The 26,187-nt window shown below is 34.6% G+C and overlaps 1 protein-coding gene across 2 annotated transcripts in view; it reads left to right on the top strand.

Annotated features, from left to right (window-relative positions):
* Positions 1 to 4,232: 4,232 nt before the first annotated feature.
* Positions 4,233 to 26,187, top strand: part of SGCZ (sarcoglycan zeta) — a 258,244-nt gene continuing 236,289 nt past the window's right edge. For both annotated transcript variants that reach the window (XM_017744653.1, XM_008641436.2), the window contains exon 1: positions 4,233 to 4,266. The gene's annotated coding sequence lies outside the window, so the exon portion shown is untranslated. The remainder of the gene's footprint in view (positions 4,267 to 26,187) is intronic.

Here is a 26,187-nt window from a genome sequence, read left to right as displayed (position 1 = left end):
TAAAGTAATAAAATCTTTTTAACCATTCTGATAACAAAATAATATGTTTAAGGATTTAAGAGTTAGGAAATATTAGAAATAATTCTAGCCGTATATAACTTATATCACATCTTTTCCCCTTGCATTTATGTTTAATATGTTATTCTGTAAGTACATAGTATTTCCATGGAAACTTGTTTGGTTTTTTATTTTTTTGAAACTCTCACTTTATGGGATGTGTAAAGTTCAGAGAGTAAGTGCTAATTATGTTTTTTTTCTTTTGATTACTCTGTACTTGACTGATTCCTCATTTATTTGTAAGTATTGTGTTATGCTCTAAATATAGAATTCTTATTTTTCCTTACCTTTCTTTAATAACAATTATCTTTATGGTTCCCAAAAGATTCACAATCCTAAGTTTATTTTTGTAGCATCATGAAAGGGGAAATTCCCATTTCCATCCTTACTCTTATAGTGAGAGTATGAGTGGTGGATTTTAAGTCTGAAGTATTAACTAAAGATGAATATTCGTTCAGGAACAGTGAATATTTACAAACAGTTATCAGCATGTAATTTCAGTATGTTCAAGCACAGCTCCTTTGACTTTAGTTCCAGGTAGAGCATTTCCCCACATTAGATCCTTCGGTCTAATTCAAATTCTCTTGGTTTTTTTTGTGGAAAGATACCAGTATTAGTGTCTGACATCCCAAAAGTTTTGCTTGAACATTCACTAAAGTATTTTGGTTTGTTTCTTCTCCTGAAATGCAGAAATAAAAGGAAGTATAGAAACAAAAAATTCAGTACTTGCTGCAGTACAGAAAGGGTTATAAACTGACTCGGTGGTAACTAAAGTAACCAATTCTTCCAAGACACTGAATTTAACAGTGTTCAGCATGTGGTTTTATGTGCGTATGTTTTACATGTTAATTTGAAAAATTCCATTTTAAAAGTAGGCTAATGAAGAGACTTGAGCTTTTTCAGTGCTTGATATAGGTGACATGACATACACATATCAGTCGTAGATGAGTCATCTGACTTGAAAGAAAATAACACAACACTTGGAAAGAAACAGTTGCAGAACTACTTAATATTCCTTGATCTTTGTTTTGAAGTTTTGCTTTGATGTATATTCAGGCCTGTGAGAAATGTTGCCAGCTAATGCTTGTACTAGCTTTTCCTGTAATTTGCATCGTAAATTGAATCATAGACTTACTCGGAGTGGGAGGGAGGTCCTCTTGTCCAACCCCTTGCTCACAGAAGGTCCAGTTAGATCTGACTCTGTAGGTCCTAGTCCCCATCAAATTTCAAATGTTTATAAGGACTCTAATTCTCCATTATTTGACCGTTCTCCTGTCAAATTTTTTCTCCTTGTAACTAGTCAGATTTTCCTGTCTTGTATTTTATATCTATAGTCCATTGACTTTGCTCTGTGAACATCTGAAAACTAGTGAGCTTGACACTTACTTGAATTCAGCAAAGGGAAACAGGAAATTGTAGAATCATAGAATCCTTTAGGATAGAGATGACAGCTAAGGTCGTAGGCTCCAACTGTCCACCATTAATCATGTCCCTCAGTGCTATATATACATGCTTCATCTGAACTGCTTCACACATCCACTACAGATGAACTCTACCTCCTCTTTAATAACTTGACTGTCTTTCTTTTACTGTAAGGTTAGCTTAGAGTAGTTTACACATACATGTTGATGCAATAGGTCGTTTCATCAGTTAAAGATATCTCTTGCTCCAAGAAAGATATCAAGCATTAATAAGAGAAGCTAAAACTCTATAGTGAAAGTGTTTTTATTGAGAAAACTATATCAGTTCAACAAGCTTGGCTCATCATTATCATCACATGAGTAACAGATAAAAGATAGTCAGCATAGGATGGATAAAACTTAGGTCAAAAATAACAGTTCAGAGGGATAGAACACCTCTCCTGTGAGGAAAGATTAACAGAGTTGGAGTTCTTCTTCCTGGAGAAGAGGATGCGGCAGAAAGATTTAATTTCAGCTTTTCAGTACTAAAGAGTTCTTATAAGAAAGATGGAGACCCTGTAGAGGTAAGACCAGGGATAATGGTCTTGAACTACAAGAGGGTTGATTTAGGTTGAACTTAAGGAAGACATTTTTTACTGTAATGGTATTGAGGCACTGGAACAGGTTGTCCAGAGAAATTGGGGGTGTCCTATCCCTGGAAGTGTTCAAAGTTCAAAGTGAGTGGGACTTTGATCAATGTGGTCTAGTGAAGAATATCCCAGTCTGTGGCAGGGCCGGGTGGACTAGATGATTGTTAAAAGTCCCTTCCAGCCCAAACCATTCTATAATTTTTTTTGTTGTTGTTGCACTTTGCAGTGTTCTTTCTATTGAAGACACCTGGTAATGCTAAAAGCCTCTTGTTTTGATTGAAAGCTGGAATCCCTCTTTTTGGCACAGGGTATGAAACACCACTTGAGTATTACTCTATTCAGAAGAGAATCTTAAGATCTGCATTTATTTGCTATCATCAAAAGAAAGATATAGAGGTAAAAAAAGTAAAATTCTTATGAAATTTCATGTTATTTCTAACCCATTGAAAAAATTGGAAACCATTCTAAAGGGTATGGCCTGTCTGTTACTTTTATATAACACAAATATGTATATTTTTTTATGTTTATAATTGAAATCATAGCAGTCAGTCACTGGAATAGATCAATGAGAAGACAGTTTTCATTCACTGTACTCTTGCTGTGGTGTTTTGTTTCAGTTTTAAAAAGTGCTGTGTGAATGGAGAGACTGTATTTTCTGCTTTGTTTTGACCAGAGTATTAGCTGGTCCCTGGATTTTTTTTCCTTCTTTAGGCATGCCCTGTACATTTTCTCTAAAGTGACTGCTTCTGAGATTGAAAAAGTTACCTGTATTAGTCATAAAAGACCTCATAACACAAATATGTATATTTTTTTATGTTTATAATTGAAATCTTAAGCTAATTATTGACATAGCAGTCAGTCACTGGAATAGATCAATGAGAAGACAGTTTTCATTCACTGTACTCTTGCTGTGGGGTTTTGTTTCAGTTTTAAAAAGTGCTGTGTGAATGGAGAGACTGTATTTTCTGCTTTGTTTTGACCAGAGTATTAGCTGGTCCCTGGATTTTTTTTCCTTCTTTAGGCATGCCCTGTACATTTTCTCTAAAGTGACTGCTTCTGAGATTGAAAAAGTTACCTGTATTAGTCATAAAAGACCTCCCTGGTGGTAAGAAAATGAGGAAAGATTAAGCACAACCTTGACTGCATTGCTCATCACTTCATCCTTCTGCTTAATAAAACACAAACGAAATAGAAGAGCAAAGATCCCATAATAATTTAGAAGTAGAGCACTGGTTGAATTCTTTGCCAAATATGCCAAACCTTTAGCTTTTATATAATTCCCTGTGATTGATATTAGATCCTTTTGTGTGTTACCTGCCAGCTGGAATGAAATCTGGCATACAAAAAGTGGTGGTTTGACATTAATGCAGCTTCAGAGAAATTAGATTTTCTGTAGAGTTTTAGTAGCACTGAAGATAAGTACAAAGGGTTATAAGCAGTGTAATGATCTTTGAATCTGCAGCTTCATCCTATCCTGTATCCCAGAAGGCTAATATAATTTCACAGGAAAAGGTACCAAGATACATCACTTATCTTTCTCCTCCATGCATATGCTATCAACTCTGATGTAATACATTAACATTATAATGAAAAGAATTTGTCAGTCAGGAAGTAGATAGAAGCAGATTTTGGAGGCAGAAAGGAAGGAAGAGAAGGAGAAATACAATCATGTTGATGCAGAGATTTTTTACAAATTCTGACATGCATTTAATTTATTAAAATCTCTGCTTTGAAGTATAAATAAAAAGCACATATTCTGTCATTGATGTTATCATATTGATTTTGTTAGCCTTTATTTGTGCATTACTATTGTGAAGACTTTTCTGTAAAGTAATTGCGGAATTTTGAGTTAATCAAGGTATTTCAATACAAATGTAAAAGGAAAAAAATCTCAATGGTTTTAAAAGCTGTGAATAGATTACAGCACTGGTATGAATTAATTGAAATGTAAATTTTCACTATGACAGAAATAACTTCAAAGTCACAGCAGCTCTTCTCATCCTCTTTATTCTACCATGTTTACTTTCTTTACTGGCCATGTTTAGGTTATTTAAGGAAATCTGTAGAGGTTCTAACTAGCTAAATATTATAATTAACAAAATTTTTCTCATTATTTTGTATTTTCAGGTAACATGCATTTGGAACAGGAATGAATACAGGTCAGGCAAAAAAATCTTTAATATCCCATCTAGGCAGTTTTTTATGTAATTGAAAGTTTAATATCAATGTGCCTATTTTCTCAATACAATACCTAAAAAATACCTATTTTGTCATCAATGTATCTGATCCAGAATCTGTTTCTTTGGTTTCACAGTTACTGGCTGTTTTTCATATTCAGTGTCTCTTTCACTGTCTAGTCACTTTGACTTCTAATTTTTTTTGCTTTAATGGCCAACAAAAGAAAACCCCTTTTTTTTGTCCCTAATGGTAGAAATCAGAACATGAAATCTTACTACTCTTTTTTTCTTGTGATTGTTTATAGATTTCTGTTTTAAATTTTGTTCTGTATTATGTGAAATTCCAGTGAGCACTGGCTGCACAAAACCTAGAAAGTACTCCTTGTTCTGAACTTGCAAACATCATAAAACTGTTAAGGGTTTTTTTTTCCATAAATTCTGACTGAAATCCATGATTTCTTAGGAGCTATCAGAAAGAGGTAAATTCGAGGATATTTGCTTGAATTTGGGCTGTGCGAGTTCTGCCCATCCCTATAAAAATTTGTTCTCTCTACAGAACTAATTTTGAGAAAGTGCCAAGAATCTGTATCTTCTCAGTGATCAGTAGAAATATTCAGTAAAAGAAGTCTCTAAAACTGAGAAACAGTTTTCTTGGAAGAAGGTAATTGAATGATTTCCTTCTGCTTGTTAGGTAGATTTTTAGTTCCATTTTAATATGAAGGTACAGATAGAATATAAATAAACCAGTTTGGTTTATAAATTTAAAAAGGAATGATTACATTTGATTTTGCATAATGGAAATGGGAGCATTTGTATCACGCTTTGGTACTAGCCACTTTGAGAGCCCCTGTGTATGCCAGTTATTTTCTTGGTGGTAAAATGGAAGTTCTGCCATAATTATTTTTCTTTCATTTATGGAATTACATATACTGAAGTATAATTTAACTGTGATAAATTATTGTTATTGTTATCTCAGAGACTCTTTGGAAGCTAAAGACCAGAGTCCTATGTCAGTATTTAAAATAAACAAGAAACTTTAAGTAAGTCTGCTTACTTTGATGTATGTAAAATACGGTCAGTGCTTATAGACTGTGACATTTTAAGTCAGATTTTGTTTTCAGAATAAGAAATATTTATAATCCATGATTTGTAGGATATGAGGTCAATGAGAATCTGCAATGATTTCTGTTGTCTTTGGGTCAGGCTCCCTAGATCTTGGAAATCATTACTTAGAATCTTTGCCAGATATATTTCTGAGTAGTTGAAAGCAATATCTGTACCTAGATCAACAAACTTTGCATAAACATAAAGCTTTAATTTTGAAATTTTACGGTTAGGATGATTAATGAATTGCAAAAATGCCTTCAGGGAAAAGATGTCCTACATTAGTGGAGAGAGAGTCAGACAAGACGTCTGTTTAGCTTAAAGCACTACCTGTCTCGAAAGGCAAGACTGTTACTTTTCGAGTACTATTCTACATGTCAAAACCATTGAAGTCTACAAACTAACTGTAGCCAAGTGAGGCTGTCAACTGATTTTGAAATTATATTTTAAGTAAAATTACATCTAATTGTGTGCACATATATCTGTGAAACTGCAGCTTTTTGAAGTGATAATAGATCCTTATTTCTGAAAATTAATCATAGGGATCTTTTTCATCAGTCCATGAACATGATGCTTTTAAGTTTCTCTGATTCATTTTCATACACATACAGTCTTATAAATAATAGAAAACATGTAATAAAAATAATCCTCTACAGAAATTGCTTTCCACTTACCATATTTTTGTTGTGTTTCTAGATTGTTTCTGCCCCTATTTACTTATTCTTGTAATTACACAAATAACTTTTCGTTATTTAGAAATTATTTGGATTAAAATATTTGTTTAGCACTTATTACAAAATTACTGAGGCCAATTGCATTGCTCCGAGTTCTAGTGGATTGCTTGGAAATGTGCCAATATGAATAAATATCCTTTAAGTAAAATTTATGGAGGTTAATGAGATGAACTACCCTTCTTTAATGCTCTGGCCTGAATTCCTTAATGTCTTTCACAAGCCTCAGTTTCAAGACAATGAATTTTAGAAATGTTACAGTTATTTCAATTAATAAAACATAGTATTGATCCTGAGAGAACAGTTTTGCCTTAGGTATGCTTCTGAAATACCAACTAGTCATACATAGCTTAAATATTTTGGGAAGCAGAGCATTCTGTTAGCTGTGGAAGCTGTCTAAATGTTTAGTTCATGAACTGGTAGATTTTAACTTATTTATTGTTTGAAAATACATGTTTCACTTTTAATTCATATCCTAATAAATGTATCTGCAAATAATCACCGTTTTAAAACAAAGATACTCATTATACAAGCCATATATTAGGTATTTTGTTTAAAAAATGTTTGCTCCTAACAAGTATTTTCATGTTTTGGTGGTTTTGAAAGCATTTAAACATTTTTTTTCTACTAACACCAAAGATTATTTTTGTACTGTTTGTTAGATGGATTATACCTTTAATTTGGTAAGTGCAAAACATTTAGGAACACATTTGTAGATATTATTATCTGAAGAGCTGTTGTGCAAGACTGTACTACCTGACTTTGTGTGTACACTACAAAGATAAACTATTTTTAATCTATTAATGACTGAGTGAATTTTTCAGCAACAACAGTTTCAAGGCTGACCATGTAAATGACTTGAATTAATATTGTAATTCAAAGACACAATGGTCATAATTTTCATGCAAACAATTATGATTGTCTAGACAATATTTCTTTTACAAGATTGTTTAGTACTTTATCATAATCATACAATCATTAAGATTTGAAAAGCCTGTAAGATCATCAAGTCTGACTGTCAACCTAGCACCATCACCATGTTCACCACTTAAGCATGTCCTTAAGTACTATATCCATGTGGTTATTTAACACTACCAGGGATGGTCATTCTACCACTTCCCGGGGCAGTCTGTTCCAATGCTTTTAAACACTTTCCAAATTTTTGTTTCCCCTAATATCTAATTTAAATCTCCCCTGGAAGAACCTGAGGCTATTTACTGTCATCCTGCCACTTGTTACCTGGGAGAAGAGACTGACACCCTCTCACTCCAACCTCCTTTTAGGTAGCTGTAGAGAGTGATAAAGTCCCTCCTGATCCTCCTTTTCTCCAGACTAAGAAACCCCAGCTGATAAACAAACCTCAGTTACTCCTCATAGTGTGAGGTGGAAGATTTGGTATCTATCTTACTGCTTTTTCGCTGGAGAGTGATGGTTTTCATTATGCAGGGATCATGTACAAGCACTCTTTTTAACTATATGTTCTGTGAAGCTAAATTTTTCAATTTTTAATTTTAGCTACTTGGAACATTCTAAAGGTTGTGGGTTTATTGGTGGTAACATAACTTATTGATGGCTAGGAAAACTTCATTATCACTGTACAGAGCCTTTTATTGGTGTTTTGCAAATAAAAATGGTGACCTTAGTTATATTTGAGAGCTGGAAACAAAACTTGTCTTTTTTACTTGGTTAGACTGATTCTTTGGGTACAACATAAACTATGGCTCTCGAGCAAGACCTTCTATGTGAACTGTCATAATATTCCAAGAGGGAGTTGTTGGTTCTTTTTTCATTCTTGTAGTTGAAACCAAATACACAACTTCAAAAATACCAAAAGAAATTATTTTCTTAGAACTTCAGCACTTAGGAATTACCATGTTTCCTTTAACTACCAGCTGTAATGTTAACACTGCTGCTTTGAAATGTTTCCTTTTGGGACTATGAAATCCCTAGAGCTTTCTACAGACTGTTAAACTACAGCATTACTCTGAAGATGTTTTGCATCATTTCGCAGAATATAAAATGTGTGTCTACTCCATGTTCTCTAGAGTAGGTACCTCTCTGGTTTGACATATTATGGGCTTTTCTGTCACTGATGAATGACAGTTATACAGGAACTCCTTTTCATAGAAGTTGTAAAATAAAATGTCTGCCTTTAAATTTATAGAGAAAAAAAAATATCAAGGAAAGGGGGAGTAATGTGAAGTCATGTAACAAAGAGATGATTGCAAAAATGTGAGGATTTTTTTCTTCTGTTGATTTTCTTCTTCTAAAAGAAGCATGCTAACAAATGCTGTAAGGATAAGGTTTCCTCTAGACAGGATCTCTTTCCTTCTGAAAGAGACCTTGAAACTACATTAATTAGGTGATCTATTGGTAATTGATGAATGGATACTGAGTACACTTGAATTCTGTTTGGGTTTAATTGTCCATTTCTTTGTTTAATTGGTTTTGTTTGGGTTTTTTTTTTTTTTTTTGTGGTCAAAGGAGAATTGTGGAATTAGTGGCTATCACATTGCTTAAAATGTCAGCTTTTTTTAGTAATCCCTGAACATAAATAGTGGGTGGCCAAATTGCTGGGGTTTGAATGTTACAGTCCTTTTTTTCTCAGTTTGCTCAAGGGCTTTATTTGCTCCTTTAGGCTTTCACAGGCAAACTTAAAGTCTGTTCTATTGCTTTGAAAGGACTGTCTTATAATTTAGAAATCTATTTTTGTGACTAAACCATTGAGGAACAAAAATATAGACTTCAGCTGAAGAAATGTAAGTGCATCTGGAGGTCTGTGAAGATGCTTTTTATTTCTCCTTTTCCATTGTATGTTTTTTTCACGTTTGTTTGATTGCCATATTTATATCAAAATCACTATTAATCTTAGGATAATTTAATTAAGCATTTTTTTTTAGTAGTGACTGGTATCCTGAGAGGATTAATAATTATGGATTAGATTTTGTATACTCTTTAAAAGTGCTGCATTAAAAAAGGACCAGTGGGGATTTTGAACAAGCTGTCACTTAGATAGAACCACTGAGTAAGAAAATAAAACAAGTCAACTGAAGAAAAAAAGCCATCATAATGTTTCTGAACATTTTGAAAGGTTTGTTTGTTTTGCTTGCATTTCTTGATAGTTTTTTCCTCCTGCTACCTTAACTCTGATAAGAAAACAGTGGAAACAGTGGTGATTCTACAGAAAAATTACACAGCTGTGGTGTAGAAATTGTTTTCACTGTGTATCAAAAAACCCAGAATAAAATTTCTTGGATCTGCTGACTTCTAACTCCTGTCCTTTAACTAATATCTTTCTTTGTCTTGAAACTACAAAAAGATAGTTCTTCTTTATCAGTGTTATGGTCCCTCTCAATCTTTTTAAACCTAGTCTGCTTGGCTTTTCTTCTAATTAGTGAAAAACAGGTCCTTTATAGTGTTAAAGGTAAACATCTATTCAGAATTGCCTGCTATTTGTGATCCACCAGTGGGTGCTAAAGATGGGGGTAAGCAGCCACTGTGCCCCACTGCAACAGAACCCTCTTCAGCTTTTCCTGGTTTATTTTACACTTAAAAATATTATGTACTATTTCTGGCAAATTAAAATAGTCCTTTTTTGTACTAAAAAATCATATATGACAAACATGATGGGGTGGATAAAATCTGTTGACAATGTCTGACTGCACAAAATAATGAAGTGAAATTTATGATAAGCAAAATAGTTTTCAAGACATTCAGCATAGTTGTGCTGATCCTCCTCACTATGATCAGTGGTCTGAAATCTTTTGTCACAAAGATGATTGAGGAACCTGCCTATTTGTAATGTAACAAAGCAGTGACACGCTGAATATATTTAAACAGCCTTTCCAGAGCAGGAGGCTTTCTCATATGGGAGAAACTTCTGATGAGGATGCTAATAGGAAGATGGGTTTAGTAACGTGTAAACGGTACCCAGAACAGTACTCCCAGAAAGGGAGTAGTCTTTCCAAGAAAGGAAAAAGTGAATTTAGGCTTACAGCCATTTACCAAGAGTTGACTGTGCTAATCATTCAATGGACATTCTCAGCTGAGGTACAACACAAGTGGTCCTGAGTAGCAGTTGTGATAATGATAAATGGTAAGAAAGTGATTGGATTGACAAATAAGATGAGCTATACCTACTCAGATAAGAAATATAATAACAGTGAAATTTTTTCCCAAACTGAAATCTGTTTTAAATTCTCTCTGGCTGAATGGTTAATAAGACATCAATAATGCAATATTTATGGACTGTTGTCCATAAAGAGCTGAAATCCAGGAAGAGACTATAGACTCTCAAGCAGCACTACATGTGCTGTTTTTGGAACATCTGAGAGGCAATAGAATTGGGGATTGTAAGGACTGAGGGTAAGAAGAGTAAGATCTCTGAAACTAGAAAAGGAACAGGAAGAGAGAAAAAAGGATGAAGTTTTTATTATTGTCTCCCGTTTTTTAACACATTAAGCCTGAGTACTTAAGTGAACAAAAAACAAAAGAAACAAAGGTACTAGGAACTTCAGAATGAAAGAAAAGACTTTGTGTGCTTCTGTTTTGTTATTACTACAACAAATAGTAACTGCAGTCATGGAGAGATCTGTTACTTTTCTAGGAGCTCTAGAATCTTTTAAGAGTGAGTCCTGGTGGTGTCTTTTGATATAAGATGGAGTTTTTATTCTAAATGTGAAAAAGGCAAGTTTCCTTGCCATGTTCTTCTGTCTTTTTGGAGGTGCTCACTTTATCAAAAATGCTGGTTGTCTTCTGATTGTATTCTTACTGCAAGCAAGGCTTTTAATTTATTTCTGCATTTCTTGTATATATAAGTACTGAACCTCTTAGAAGTACTGCAAAAAGATCTGTTGATTTAATTTTCCAGTCTCTCTAGGAGTTCAACTTAAATGATAATTTCTTGAACCTATTATCCTCTTCTTTTCTCCAACAATTAATATTACAATCCTTTTTGTCTCAATATTTTTACTTAGTTTTGATCTTTTTGTTACACATTTTAATAATATATAAGAACAATGGATGATAAGAGAAAATAAATATTGAACTTTCTTTTAGATCTTTATGTTAATTTGAGAGCTCACATGTAAAGGATGTTTTGAATGTATTCTGATACTGTAGTAGTCACAGGCAATAGAATAATTTCTGTAGTTAAACCCAGCACTCTTAGGGGTTTCATTAGATCTAATTATAACTAATTTATTTATATTCCCATGAAAATGACTTAATAGGCTAAAACCCATTTAATTGTACTTAGTTAATTACTTTTTGGTAAAAAGAAGCAACTGAGGGCCTGCAAAGAAGAATACCAGAGACATCAGTGACTGAGACTTTCTGAAATCATTAGTTGAAATCTTAACCTGACTTTTCCACTTATGAGTTAGTTCTTTTAGCATGTTTTGGAGCTGTATGTGTGCTATCTCCCCTCAGAAAACGAGCTGATATACCAGTCAAAGTTGTCTGTGTTTAAAAAGGCCGTGCTGACAGTATTTGTGGGAAGAGATTTTACAAAGTTTTATTCATTGTCAACTTAGCAAAGTCAATGAAGCTGCTGAACTTGGAACATGCCAAAGTTATACTTACTACTGCTACAACAGCCATACCCATCAGTATGACTTTTCTGGTAAAAATTGAGAAAACATTTTTTCCCCACAACATTCTTTTGCTAGAGAAAGATTAATAGGCCTATTGGTGTAATAGTTCTTAGTCATAAGGAGGATTTGTGTAATATTTGTTTAATGATACCCTCTGGTCACCACTCCTCCCACCCCCAAAAAAGAAAAAAAAAAATAAAAGAGAAATTGTAGTGACTTTTCATACAGTGAAAGATGCCTTTCTTGAGAGTTTTGAGTGTATTACTTAAAAGGTCTTTCAACCTTTCCATGCCTAAAAGAATAGATAGCTATTTTCATGTAGTCTTCAGTTGCAACTATGTTGAAGAAAATGGCATTTAAGTTGTGTGGGGTTTTTTTGCTTTAATTTTTTTAAAGAAATGGCTAGAACTGTTATTCTTCCTAATTCTATATACTTGCCACATAAATGAGTCTAAGAAAAGGTTACTTACAGAATTCTTTGCAGACTTGGTCAGGAAAAAATAGAACAAAAAGTATCTGTAGTCTACTGCACAGTTCTTCCTTGAAAAGCCTCTTTTCACAACAAAGTTCAAAACTAGTAAAAATCTGTTCAGAATTTTGGATATAGCAAGACTTTCTCAGCTGCACTTAACCAAAAGCAAGAGTATCAGCCTACAAAATACTAATTGTATGAAAACCATCTTGGTGTTTCCTTTTGTTCTAATGACCTGCAATTCTAATGACAAATATTTTTTGTAAAGTGTCTGGGCAGTATTCCTAAGGGCACACCTCTGTTTCTACTTTGTTTTTACAAAAATGAGGCTAAAAACCCGCTTGAAAATATTCCAAAGAAAGATGCAAATATGACCAAGATTTGTAAAAACCAAAAAAGAAAAGGGGTGAAGTTCCCCACATTTCACACTCAGGAGGATGCTTCATATACTTAAGGTATGGAAAGCTGGCACCCAGTGTTAAAAGGAAATTGTTTGATGACATGGAAAATTCAAACTGGCAAATTTGGAGTTAAACTGCCTGATAATGCAGCTAAAATTACAATAGAGCTTCTTTTGAGCAAAGATTGAATTGTTGGTGAGAACTAGGACTGTAATTCATGCTGTGCATTGAAATTTAAGACCTATTTTATTAAGGATAGTACAGTCGTGCAGGTGAGAAAGGGAAGACAGGAATTAAATCTAAATTACTATGGTCAGATTCTATAGAATTCTGCCTGTCTTTCTCTGAATAGGCAATAGCATTTTCAGCTAATGAAATAGAAAAGCATGTTAGTTAATTAAGTTCACTTTACACTCTTTTAAAAAGAAATATGGAAATTTTCCTTTATCAGGATTGCAGTAGAACAAAATGACTTTTTTTTTTAAATGTCAAATATATCAGGAACCAGCTACTTTAAAAATGGATGCAATATTCAGCAGTAGATTATCAGACTGACTTCTCTATCTTTTTTTGCTTCATACTATCTGAAGGTAAGAAAGTAAACAGTGACTTATCTAGCTGTTGTACTCTTTCGTTTCAGAAAAATAGATGTTTCCTTGGCACGTTTGATGGTAGTGTTCCCTAAAATACTTAAACAAAAGGTTAAAACTATACGCTTGAATCTTGTGGGTTTATATTCTCATCAGTTGTAATAAAATGAAAGTTTCCTTAATAAATGCTGAGTTCCTTTTTTGTTTTTGTCTTCTCAATTTTTGTCATCATGTGTTGACATGCATTAATTTGTATAAATTAGTGAAGGTCTTGAGCTGTTAGAAATGAATGGCCACAAAGCCAAGAGGTGTCTTGTCATCTTTACAAATGTGCTTTAAGCTTTTAAGGTCAAAGGGTGTGCTCTTCACTCTAATTTTAAGGATTACACACCATAAATTAAAGGAATAGATAGCATGCTTTCAGGACTTCCACAATTCCCTTTCCTTCTCCTCTTTATTAAGCTGATAAAGGTGTATGTGTTTCCTGCTGCTAAAGCTGTTGAGTTTGTCTGTATTGTTGCACATGTGTGTGATTTTTGAATTTCTGATGAAAGGCCAGCTGTGGTCTGATCTCAGGACTATTTCTTGGAAGGTTTGGATCCTGCTTTAGCCATGAATCTTGGGTGAATGCTTTAGCCATAGATCTCCTATAATAAAGTACTTCAGTCTTGTTTTGATTTTGCTTATCACAGGATGATGTTCTTGAGGAGTGATTCAAAATACAGTTCCAGGACAGAGCAAGGGCTCTTCCAGCAGGTTATCAAGGAACAATGTTTAATATTTTTTATCAGTTAAGAATACGCTTCTTATCAGGAGAAAAAAATATTTTTTTAAAAAAACTAAATAAAAGCATTTCTGTTTTAGGCATATGCCCATAATATAAGTGTTTGGGGACCTACCAGCATAAGATGTAGCCATCCTATGTGCTCTTTACATGGTCCTGTTAATTAATAAAGACTTTTGCATCCATTGCACTGTGCTCTTACGCGTATTTTAAGAACAATAGGGAGGACTGATCTGTGGTACTTTGTACTATTCTGAATGTGTCCTCTAATGGCACAATTTCTGAGCACATTCCATAGTAATATCTCTGTGCCTAAGACAGCAGTTAAATTTATTAACCCACTAAGGCTGTTCTGTAGGACTATACCAGGCAAAGGGAGGCAGATAGCCTGAAGAGTTTCAGGTGTCATTGTAGAGATTCTGGGGAGAAAATAAAGGGTAGTAAGATATCAACTCTTCTCTTATATATAATAAATGCCTTGTATGAATAGAAGTCCTAAGAGCATCTTCTCTTTGGGTGGTTGAGGATTAGTTTTGGTTGGTTGGTTTAGTTTTTTCCTCTTTGTCAGATGTTAGCACTTCCACTAGTTCAGGTGTCATATTTTACCATTTGTAATGCTGCTCTCTCTGCAGTCTCTTTTCACTGATATGAGATCTAAGAATAAAGCAACTGACACTTATGTGCTCTTCCAGCTTTTGTATCATAGATCGGTTGTAGATTTTTTGTGGGGGTGACAGACATACTCTCTTCATGTTTCCTGCTTCTACTATAGTTTCTCTTTGTGTTGTTTTCAGTTGCAGAGAAGCAAAACATCATTTTCATGAAGTAACAGCACTTTTCCAGGTTTCAGATTGATTTTTTCTGTTTCTGAAAGTCCCCAGCATCATCAGTGTCAGTTTTTAACATCACCGGCTTTTTTTTTTCCACTTTTATGTTGAAGAAAATATCAATAGGTGAAACCATGTGCTTCATTAATGCTATTCCATAACGTGAACTGCTAAATACATTTCTGAGCATTGCTCTGTCAAATTACATTTATTGTTCAACACAATTCTTTAATGCGAGTTCAACTATGGCTAGCTGACTAGTTAAAACACTTGTAGTAACATGGATGCCTGTACACAATAATAAGTGAGTCTAGCTAATTTGTAATACTACTTCTTAGGGATATGTGATTACTGTGGAGCAGCTAACCCTTGAAGGACCTCCTTTCCCACGTAGTCAGCATTTTTACATAGTTGCAATTTCATCCTTTATGGAAAATGTGTTGATCTTGGTATACAACTCATCTGTCACATGAGTATTTTTGAAAGATTGAGTCAAGCATTACTCTGTTTTAGACAAAATTAACCTGAACTGTAGTGTGACTGAGACCACTTTTAGAAGAAACTTCTTCTACCTATTAAACTAAAGTTACAGTGACCAGAAAGATAGTTTGCAGCACCTAATTCCATGCCCTAATGGAATTCAGGTAGTCCTCACCATTTCACATCATGGGGGTGGAGTTCAGAAAGAGCTGGACATGGGGACTTATGATGATAAAGACATAAAAATGTGATATTTTCTGCTAGATTGCCTTTCCAGTATCCACTGCATTTTGGGGCTGATAGGATATAAGGAAAGGAAGATTTTAGGTTCTAGTCATCTCAGGATTGTTTATGCCATTTAGTTCAAATGTTTTCAGATCAGATAAGTCAGCAGCATAAATTTCAGACTGAGATTTTGTACTAGTTTGAAAACAAACCAGTGGGAGGCACCAATTCAGAATAACAATTTAATGGGGAAATTAAAGAAAAGGAAAAAACATAAAAGAAAACAGTGGTTCAAACTGACAGAGTCAAGATACAACCTGACTCCCTGTTAATCAGGGTGGTGGTAGCAGTCCAGTAGAATGGTGGCTGCAGTCCTCCTGAAGTAGTGATCCTGTAGAAAGGATCAGCTCTTCCTCAGAAAGTCCAGTGGTGGCTGTGTAGTTCCTGTCCTCTGGAAATCCAGTGGGAAGGGTGTCTCTGGTGTTCAGAGTCTCAGATTATATCCACGACGGGATGCTTGGTTCCTCCCTCTGGGTGGAGCATCTCACAATGGGGTAATGAGTCATGAGGCCAAGTGTTGATTAGGCTCATTAACAGAAGATAGGCCGGAGGGAGTTATCTCTGAGTCAGTCGGCAGGACAATGATGGGCCATTAACAGAAAGATAGTCTGGGGGGAGGAGGCAAGGAAACACTGCCCCACCAGATTTCAACAGCTCATGAAGATGGTAATAGAATACACTGCAACCCAGGACAGATTTAGACAAAGAAAAGGTAGCTATTATGATGGTGTTTGTTTTGAGGTTGGTTTTTTTTCAATTTGATTTCATTGTTTTTAATTTGACCATTTAGCAAATTTCCAGTAATCTTTAACTATGTGGCCATTCTGACTTCTTTAATGCTTCATTCAGTATTTTAAACAAGAGTTGGCATTGTTCAGCCTGGAGAAGAGAAGGTTCCAGGGAGACCTTGCAGCAGCCTTCCAGTACCTGCTGGCTACAAGGCTTTGTAGTCTTTAAGAATTTTTTGTGAGGGTATGTAGTAATAGGACAGTGAGAAATGGCTTTAAACTGAAAGAAAGTGGGATTAGACTAGATAGTAGGAAAAAGTTTTTTGCTGCAAGGGTGGTGAGGCACTGGAATAGGTTGCCCAGAGAAGCTGGGGATGCCGCATACCTGGAAGTGTTGGATAGGGCAGCCTGGTCTAATGGGAGGGGTCCCTGTCTGTGGACAGGGACTGTAACTAAATAATTTTTAAGATCCCTTCCCCTTCCAACACAAACCATTCCATGATTTTATGACTTCAGTAGAAGATTAATTATTCAAGAGCTTTATGGTCAAGTAGATTGTGACATTTGTTTCCTCATAGTCAGTGTCAAAAATTCTCTTAGTAGAGATTTTTGTTTAAATAAATAATTGGGATTTTGACATAATCTGAGAGAATCTTAAATTTCTGATTACTTTCAGGGAAGATTCAGACTTGACATTAGGAAGCTTTTCTTTATCAAGTGGTTGGGCAAATACTAGAACAGGCTTCCTAGAGAAGTGGTTGATACCCCAATCCTGTCACTGTTATAAAAGCATTTGGAAAATGCTCTCAATAACAAACCTTTCATCATTGCTGAAGCAGCCAAGCAGTTGAACCAGATGATCATTAGAGGTCTGTTCCAACAGAAATATTCTGTTCTATTTATGCATTATTTGGGGGATTCTTACTTTCATTTAGATTTTTAGATCTAGCCTTCTTTTTTTAATATCAGCCACTCTCTTTTTCAGCTTTTTTACTCAAATATTCACCACAAGATATATTAATGAACCACTGTTGTTTATGGTAGCAGTGTCAGGAATAGAAGTATTGACATAGAACCACTGGTTTAGCCTTTCTTTTTTTTTTTTTTTAACATTTTTTCCTTTTTTCTTTTTCTTTTCCCATAAAGGGCTTTAAAGAGTCTTATGATTCTACTGAAGTAATTTATCCTATGTGCTTAGTGTTGTCATGATCCTTTTGATTCTATCCTTAGAAGTTTCTTTCTAATGCAGTCTTATGGTATTATTCATTCTTAGTTGGTCTGCTTATTCTGAACAAAAACACCAGGACAGAACACCCAGCCTTGTAAAGAGTGATGCAAGGCATGAATTTATAGCAAGTGAAACAAAACAAAAGAAAACAAAGCACAGCCTTTAATTTATCACACATGATCCAGTAAATGCGTCAAAGAAAAAGGAGGAGATTTTGTTTTCCTTTTTTTCAAATAGACTCCTTGAGAGAACCCAGGGACTCAATCTATTTGAATGAGGTTGGTTTATGGGGTAGCAAAATCATAATTTTGGAGGAAGCCTTGTATCAATAGGTATTTATGAGAGAAAAAAAATTGGTTTGGCAGTTAATAGGTTACTATCTTACAAAGATGGGAGGAAAGAAGGGGCAGTTACTACAAGAGTGGTATAAGAGGGTATCTTAATTTTGCATACTGTCAAGGGATACTAATGAGCCAGCAGCTGAGGTACCCTCTGTCATGGTTTCACCCCAGCTGACAACTCAGTCCCAGGGAACCACTGGTTCACTCTTCCAAAAGTGGGATGAGGAAGAATCAGAAGATTAAAAGAAAGAGAAAACTCATGAGTTGAAATAAAGATAGTTTAATAGATAAAGCAAAATTGTGCACATATGCAAAGCAAAACAAGACATTCATTCACCAATTCCCATGGGCAGGCAGGCGTTCAGCCATCTCCAGGAGAGGAGGGCCTCATCATGCATAATGATGACCTGGGGACACAAACGCCATCATTCCAAACATCCCCTCACCCCCCTTCCTCCTTCTTTCCCCAGCTGTATGTGCTGAGCATGATGCCAAATGTCGTGGAATATCCCTTCAGTTAGTGACAGTCAACAGTTCTGGCTGTGTCCCCTCACAGGTCCTTGTGCACTCCCAGTGTCCTCACTGGCAGGGTGAGGTGGCGAGCAGAAATGGCCTCGACTCTAAGTGCTGCTCAGTAGTAATGAAAATATCTATGCTATCAGCAGCAAAAATCTGAAATGCAACCCCACACCAGTGAGTATGAAGAACATTAACTCTACCCCAGATAATGAGCAGCATCTCACCTGACCTGCTGCAGTTTTCTGGCAGTGCAAGTGGAAGGGCAGACGCTTGTTTAGCCCACATTATTATCCATAAGGACAAATTCTGTTTAGTAGGATACACGCATGGTACACAATTACTGGGATGGCAGATAAGATAGTAAAAGTTCTTATTTCCTTTAGGGAAGTGTATATAACCAAAAATAGCATGTTTGCCACAAAATGAAGCAACTTGTCTTCCTACCTCGATCTGTGTAAAGTGCCAATCTCTGAAATAGGGTCTTGTAGTGCCAAGTGTTCATATATAAGCATTCATAACATTTATCAAATATCATAGTCGTTATAAGAGACACTGGAGGATTTTATGTATAGTTCTTTGGTTTAGGCTCGTTTGTTTGGGGTTTTGTTGGGGTTTTTTGTTATGCTTTGGAGAGACTTCTATCCATGGAACAGGTTTCCTGTGCCTGCAAAAAGAAAACAGAATATGCTAAGAAAGCTGTCAGCACTTCCGTCTGCAGTGGGTTTCTTGGTAAATTGTCATTTCTTTTAGTTTTTATAATGAAACTGTGGACCTTTAGTGTGCTTGGAAGTGAACTCTAAAGGTCAAATTTCATCTTCTGTTCTGATGAGTTACAAGTGCAGTGGAGTTCTGGAGTGTTGCCTCCTTTAGATTAAATTTGGCCCAAAGCATGATGGAAGATAAGTTTGAATACCATATAACCAACAGCTGAGACTCAGCCTTTTCTGATTAAAATATAAAAGCATAGGTTTGGTTTTCATCAAAGCCCACTGCAATGTGTTCCACTCTAGATCAATTCAGACTAGCAAGAATGCCAAATGAAAATAGCCACAAAATATCTGTCAAGTAGAGTGACGAATGAAAAGCACAGAATGTGTTTTCAAAAGGTGAAAGCTTATTGACTGTGGATATGGTATCTGAATAAAAGCATAGAAATGCTTATATGGGAACACATTTCCCCACAGTTCTGTGTGAAGTCATGATGTATGCTTGAACAGAGAAACTATTTGAGCTTGTTTGTCTTGCATTTACTGCAGTCTACCCTTGTCCTCTGACTAGACTTTCCAAGTGCTGTGCCAACAGTGTTCAGGTAATACTTGGAATTCTTAAAATAAATTTCAATTTTCCCAAAGTTGTGCCTAGATATTTTGATAAACCACATTATTTTCCCTAATGTTAAGCTGACAGGCAAAGAAGCAACAGGTAAAATTTGAATTGAGTAGGGATCCAAAAGAAAGCCAAAGGATGCTCAGTCTTGGCAATATGTAATTGTACACAGATAGATGAGAGCCCACACAGTTTGAATTTGGCTAATGGTCAGGAGACAAGAAAGTCTAACACAAGAGCAGACATCATTGCTGCTGATTCAGTCATGGGCCATCAAGCTCCTTGTGTAAGTCAGTTTGCATCAATTATTAGGTGAGGTCAAAACGAATATGTTTCTAGCACTCTTTACCTTTCCTGTCAGATGGTGTTTCTAGTTTTTTCAGATTAACTTTTTTACTTTAAACATTGTAAAAGGACCATTTCTTTTTCGCTAAGATCTAAAATATCTAGACAATATTACGTTATCCATCCATGTGTCTGCATTTTCAGTATGCATTTGGGTTCAGAAGACGTTACTATCTTATAGTGAATATTTTGTGTATCATTTGCATAGAAATTTTTATAAGTCCTGTTTAATACATGCTACAGGAAAAAATACATGCAGTTAACAAAAAAAAAATTAGATTTCATTTCCTTTTTTTATATAAACAGAAGTGAGTTGGTCATTAGACCTTATATCTGTGTCCTTTAAAAATGCCATGTTAGAAGCTGCAGAATAAATACAGAATAAGGAATACAGGTATTTGTTTCCTCATTTTAGATGACAGGTTCAGGTTATTGTAGAAGCTTTTCTCTAGTACTTAACATATAAGCACTGAATTTATGAGTAATAAGATATATATATATATATATGGGGATGCAGAGAAGGAAATCTCTTTAAATGCAAAAATTAGAAACTATCTGGATTATCATGAGTACCACCAAATAAAAGCAGAAATGAAAAATAAATCACACTTCCAGAGAGGGACATTGGTGATATGTGCATTTTACCCTGCAAATCCAAAGCAGGCTTTTATTTGCATCCTAGTTATTTAAGGTGTGAATAACATATATTCACATTTCTTGGGTTGAGAGCAGTGCTGTGCAGCTTGTTATCAAGCAGTATTCATTTTGCCTTAAATTGGTATTCCCAGTCCCTTCAGTGAGCTGAGAATCTTTTATTATTGATAAAGCAATCTTTTTGTGTATCTTGGAAGTACCCAGCTTTGCTATTTAATTATCTTCTAATTAAAAAAGTTTATTAGATTACACAGAGACAGTTAGTAAAAGGTGTATGTTGTAGATTAAAAAAATGAGTCAGATGTGAATAGCATTTAACCTGGGTTTTTTTCTTTTTTTTTTTTTTTTTTGAAAGTCACTAATCAAAAGAAAGGGCTCTGAAGTGTAGCATAACTTCAATAATGATGGCCCAAATGTGTATCAAACTTACAAGGCAATCATTATTTTTCAAGCTTACTTCTGAGATTGCTTCAGGAATAGGAAAACTTAATTAGTAAGCCCAAGTTCTACAAAATTCTGGTGATGGACTGTCACTGGAGAATACAGACATTTTTAATCATAATGTATATAAACATATTTTCAGGTTGTTTGTGTCCCTACCTTCCCATTCCTCCTGTTGCAACTGAATGTCCAGCAGGACCTGGGATACCAGAAGAAATGTTTTGTTTGTTTGTTTGTTTGTTGGTTTGGGGTTTGTTTTGTTTTGTTTTTTTGCTTCACTCTGGTTGCCACCAACCAGGAGAAAGACATATATCGAATTTATCCTTTATCTTAGAGAGTATTGCAACTGCAGTACTAGTGAGATTAATATTTTCTATATTAATTAAAGATTAGTACTTCCTAGTACATTTGGCACTAAAAAGTAATTAAATGTGCTGTTGGATCTTTTCACCAATTTGTTTGACTTTTTTTTACTGTGGAGTCACCCTCGCTTTCTTGCTGTCTATGTTGAGAAGCTGATCTACATCTGTGTACACATCGGGGGGCAATCATTATTTGAGAACACAAAGGAGGTAGGTGTCAGGTTTTGCCAGATACGATTATGATGTTGCACATCCTGATGAGCCCAAAGAACTAATAAATAAGACAGGAAAGAATCTCAAAAGTCAATGTTGTTAAGATATGCAAAATAGTTTTTGTTTATTAATGGAGAGTAAATAGGGTACCTGTGTCCTGGTTGAATCTCTGCAGTAATCTAAGAATACATATTGAAAACTCCTGAAGTATAAAAGGCTTGACTGTGACAAGAGATCAAGTGATAATCATGCTTTCACTTGTGGGTGGAATTGGTTAGTGCTGCTTACCTGTACTAAGGTGAGTAAAATGAATCTTCATTGGTGACTTCAATGACACCACAAAGAGGGTGGATGTCTGAAGAGGTGGCATATAAAATTTAATAGATCTAGTGTTTTATGATGGCATCTTTTTCCCAACTGATGCACTGGTAGATGGCCTAAAAACACTTTTATCTGACAACATTATTTTTTTTTATCTGACTTGACTATGAATGGATGTAATAATACTTTCTATTGAATAAAAAACACATTTCATTCAGTTAGAATGTAAGTTGGAGGTCTTTTTCCTTTTAACGTTGACATACCACAAAAAGAAGATCCCATTTTCTCTGCAAAATAACACATTTTAAAGACATGCAGCCCATCTCTGTATGGAAAAAACAGAAATGGAAGAGTTCAGTGAGGTGAGCTTACTTTAAGGCATATATTTAGAGATGGAAATAAGGGGAAAAGCTGACGCTGCTACAGTGTGCATAAGGCTTTTTTTAGGCATCTAGTGCAAAAAGAAGTCTAATTATGGTATCCCAAAATACAAGCTTACCAAAGAAGCAGAACTAGAGTAGTTGCACAGTTTGTTTAGATTTGAGCTATTTGGTGTCACAGAGAGAATGCTAACAGCTATTTTAGATTTATCTGTAGTCTGGCATAGTCACAGTGTGATGATGACAGACACATGCTATTTGAGATTAAAACCAATTAACATGGTACAAATGAAGAAATTGCTGTCCATGACTGATTTCAGCTTTAACTTATCAAAAGACAAAATCTCTTCTGGTAGGATTTTGTGTCTCTATACTGCGGTTGGGTTAAAGAAAAAGGAAACACATAAGTAAAATGAAAGCCTTTTACATGCTCTTTTTCATTTTTCTGTCTTCTTTCAAAATTATATCTTTGCTTTTTCGGTCTGCTTTTATGTGCATTCTAGTGAAAATTGTGGTTGTTTAGTCATCTGTGTGTTTACTTTTCCTTCAGTCTGAAATTGTAAATTGACAATAAAATTATTGTAAGCCAATTTTAAACAGGATTTATGCAGCAATTGGTGTTTGGAGATGGCAAGGAAAATTGAGATGTAATCTTGGAGGAGACAGTGGAACGTGAAGGGAATTATGTTTACATGGATCACAAGGGGAGAGCTAACTGCGGTTGTTGCAACAGAGGTATAGTATGTCTACTCAGGACTGCTGAAAAAAAGCTAGAGAACCAAATCTAAGGTAGTCCAAGTCTAAGGTCTTCCCTTGTCTCCAAATAAGATAGAAATAAAAATATGTTTTCATGATGTGTGGTACTATGACTTACCTGCAGATTAAGATTACCAGTAGACAGTGAAATACCATAGTTTATGAAATGATAGCACAGAAAGCTTTTGAGCATGGCTCTTTGGGGAAATATTTCCCAGAGGAGACTGGAAAACTATAGTCTTTAAAAGTATTAATTAGTGCCATTATTGCAGAAGTAGAAGCTCAAGAAAACCTGAGTTAATGTCTATAAAGACATTTTCTTTCTCAATCTGGTATGGTTTCTGATTGCCTGTTGTACAAGAATATTTGCTTCATTTTTTCAAATGACTTTTTTTCATTCATTGTTTTCTATATTATCTTCTAACATTGCTCTGTCCCGACCTTTGATTAACATCGATCCAGTGTGCTGCTGCACCACAGGTAACAATAAAAATGTTACCCTTTCAGTAAATTACAAAGCCTTTTTTTTTAAATTTACATTTTGTTTTTCATTGTTTTACAATTGTAGGCAATTCTATACCACTACAGTCAGCTTCACTGTCATATTTAGTACCCTTAATAACGTTTGGTGAAGTGATTGTAAAACATTCTGTAATAGTTTGCAGTATGCAGGCTATTTGAAGAAATACTGTTTTTCAATCTGCATCAAATCTCAGCAAAGGAGTGGAAACATCATTAATAACCATGATAAGAGTATATGCTAAGTAATGAAAAACATGTCAACTAGCAATTCATATTATCCAGGAAAACTAGAAATTTTGGAACATGCTGCTTCTAGTTAGAAATTAACCTTCTCTTCCAGTCTAAATTAATTGTTTTTCTTATGGAAAAGCTGAGCCATTCTTTGTTTTGACCGTTTTGTTTAGGAGTCTTCAGCTGAAATTTTGAGTTTAATTATGGACTTAATTAAAAAATGAGACATTTACTATGTGTAATTTCAGTCAAACTCTAGAAAATCATATTGTATTGTGGTTTCAGTGTCTAATGTCTGTGAATCAAAACTGTCAAAATTTTTCTCCTAAGACTGAGGAAACTAAACTCTATTTTTTTAATATATATTTGAGTTTTTAAGTAAGTTAAGGCATTACTTTATGATAATATAATTGAGTTATAAAAAAAATATTCAGACAATTTGCTGCACTAAAAATTTTGTCAGTCATTAGCCAGTCCTTCTTCTGAGAAAATCAGCAATAAGTTTAGAAATTTAAAAGGTTAATGGAATCATAAGTCGGAAGACTAAAGGAAGGAAGGAATTTAAAAGTGACCAAAAAGTTTACAAAGGGATTGATTCCAGGAAAGGGAGACTACTTCTGCAGTTCTCATATGCATTTGTGTTGTGTGTATACATTCATGCACACTTATGCTTGTAGTGTTGTCTTAAAATTTGTGATCACTTGCAGATTTATATTTGGTTAAATCTTTTTTTTTTGGCTAAATCTGTTTTGCTTCAGATTTTTCTGTGGGTAGAGGGAGTATTTTTGTATGACTAGGTAATGCTAGCTGAGTGATTCTGTGATGAAATGTGAGTTCTTAAACCCATTTTGAAATATAAACTTCATCTTAGACCATAAGTGCTAGAGGGAAAGAAAAAAAAAATGTACTTTTCATATAAGTTAAGATTACTCCTGCTTAGGATAGACAAAATAATTTCTAGAGAAGGGAAATTAGACTAGTCAGATAAGCTTCAGGAACAACACACATTTTAAAAATACTGGTTTTATCTAATAAATTCTGATGCTTTGCCCTGTGTAATGTGACTTGTCTCAATGCCTTTACCAGCTATCTCTCAATATTTTTGGATGATTTTTTTTAGTTTTTTAAAAAAAAGTAATTGCTGATACACTTTTTGAAGTATTGCAGTTGCTGTCTAGGGAAATCTACTGTTACAGCTGTTTTAGCTACTCCTTCTTTGTGTCCTCCTGAGGAGCAGCAAAGTGGATTGACACAACCTGCATGCCTTCTCATTTCAGCATATCCTGTCTTGGCATTCATCCCAATGTCATTAATCTTAAAAACTTTGTAAGTTTCTATTTCTGTAGAAATGTAAATCACTATAGTTTAATATGAATCTTAATTAAGCCATTGGAGGATTAGAAACTTCTAAGAGGTAATGCATAGATTGGACCAGCTCAATTTATTAAGCAAGTGGCACTCTGAAATTATAAGCACAGTTTTAATAAAATGACCACTCTAATGTATGAAATTCATAGTGGGAACATAAACATACTCATTGTATTTGAGAGACAAGAATGTTCTTAATTTTTTTGTTTTTAGTTACTACCTTATATTTTCATAAGAAACTTGTCATGGAAGGAAGAACATTGAAAATATAAATTAGGATGGCCATGAGATATTAATAATTAATATTGGATCTCAGAAGATATGGCTCAAATAATACATTTACATTACATTATTGCTTTTTCTGTGTTCATGCCACTGCTTTGAATGTACTACACAGCTTACTGGAAACTAAAAGCATTAGATTTTATAAATACACTTATAAACTTGAAAATGGCTTGCAGGTATATCTGAGCCAACCTCAAATATAAGTGAACATGGATAAAAACTTACATTAGTTATGAAGTAACCTAAATGGAACATATTTTGACAATTCCTATAATTCTTAAGTTATCACACTTGCACAAATGAATGAACTGTGAAAACATTAAATCTTTGCTATATACTTAGAAGACATTTCTATCAAAAAGAGTTACATATGGTTTGAGTGCAGATGTTATCTGAGATGTCTATGAGTAAAAGTTAAGAAGCCATTAGAACTTTTTTCCAAGTTGTCTCTTCCATTTGACAGCAATTTGTGTATAATGTTTTATAATTTTTGTATAATCATTATCATTTGTTCTTTACTGAAATTTGCCTTCTTCTAGTTATGTAATGCGTATATGATTACCTAGCGTCTGAAGCCTAGAATTCTTATTCAGAAAGAGAATTAATCTGAAGTAA

The sequence above is a fragment of the Corvus brachyrhynchos genome, unplaced genomic scaffold, assembly GCF_000691975.1.
Source record: "Corvus brachyrhynchos isolate BGI_N302 unplaced genomic scaffold, ASM69197v1 scaffold17, whole genome shotgun sequence".
NCBI classification, from domain to species: domain Eukaryota; kingdom Metazoa; phylum Chordata; class Aves; order Passeriformes; family Corvidae; genus Corvus; species Corvus brachyrhynchos.
Note: the sequence above shows the minus strand (reverse complement) of the source record. Positions and strands in the feature narration are given on the sequence as shown.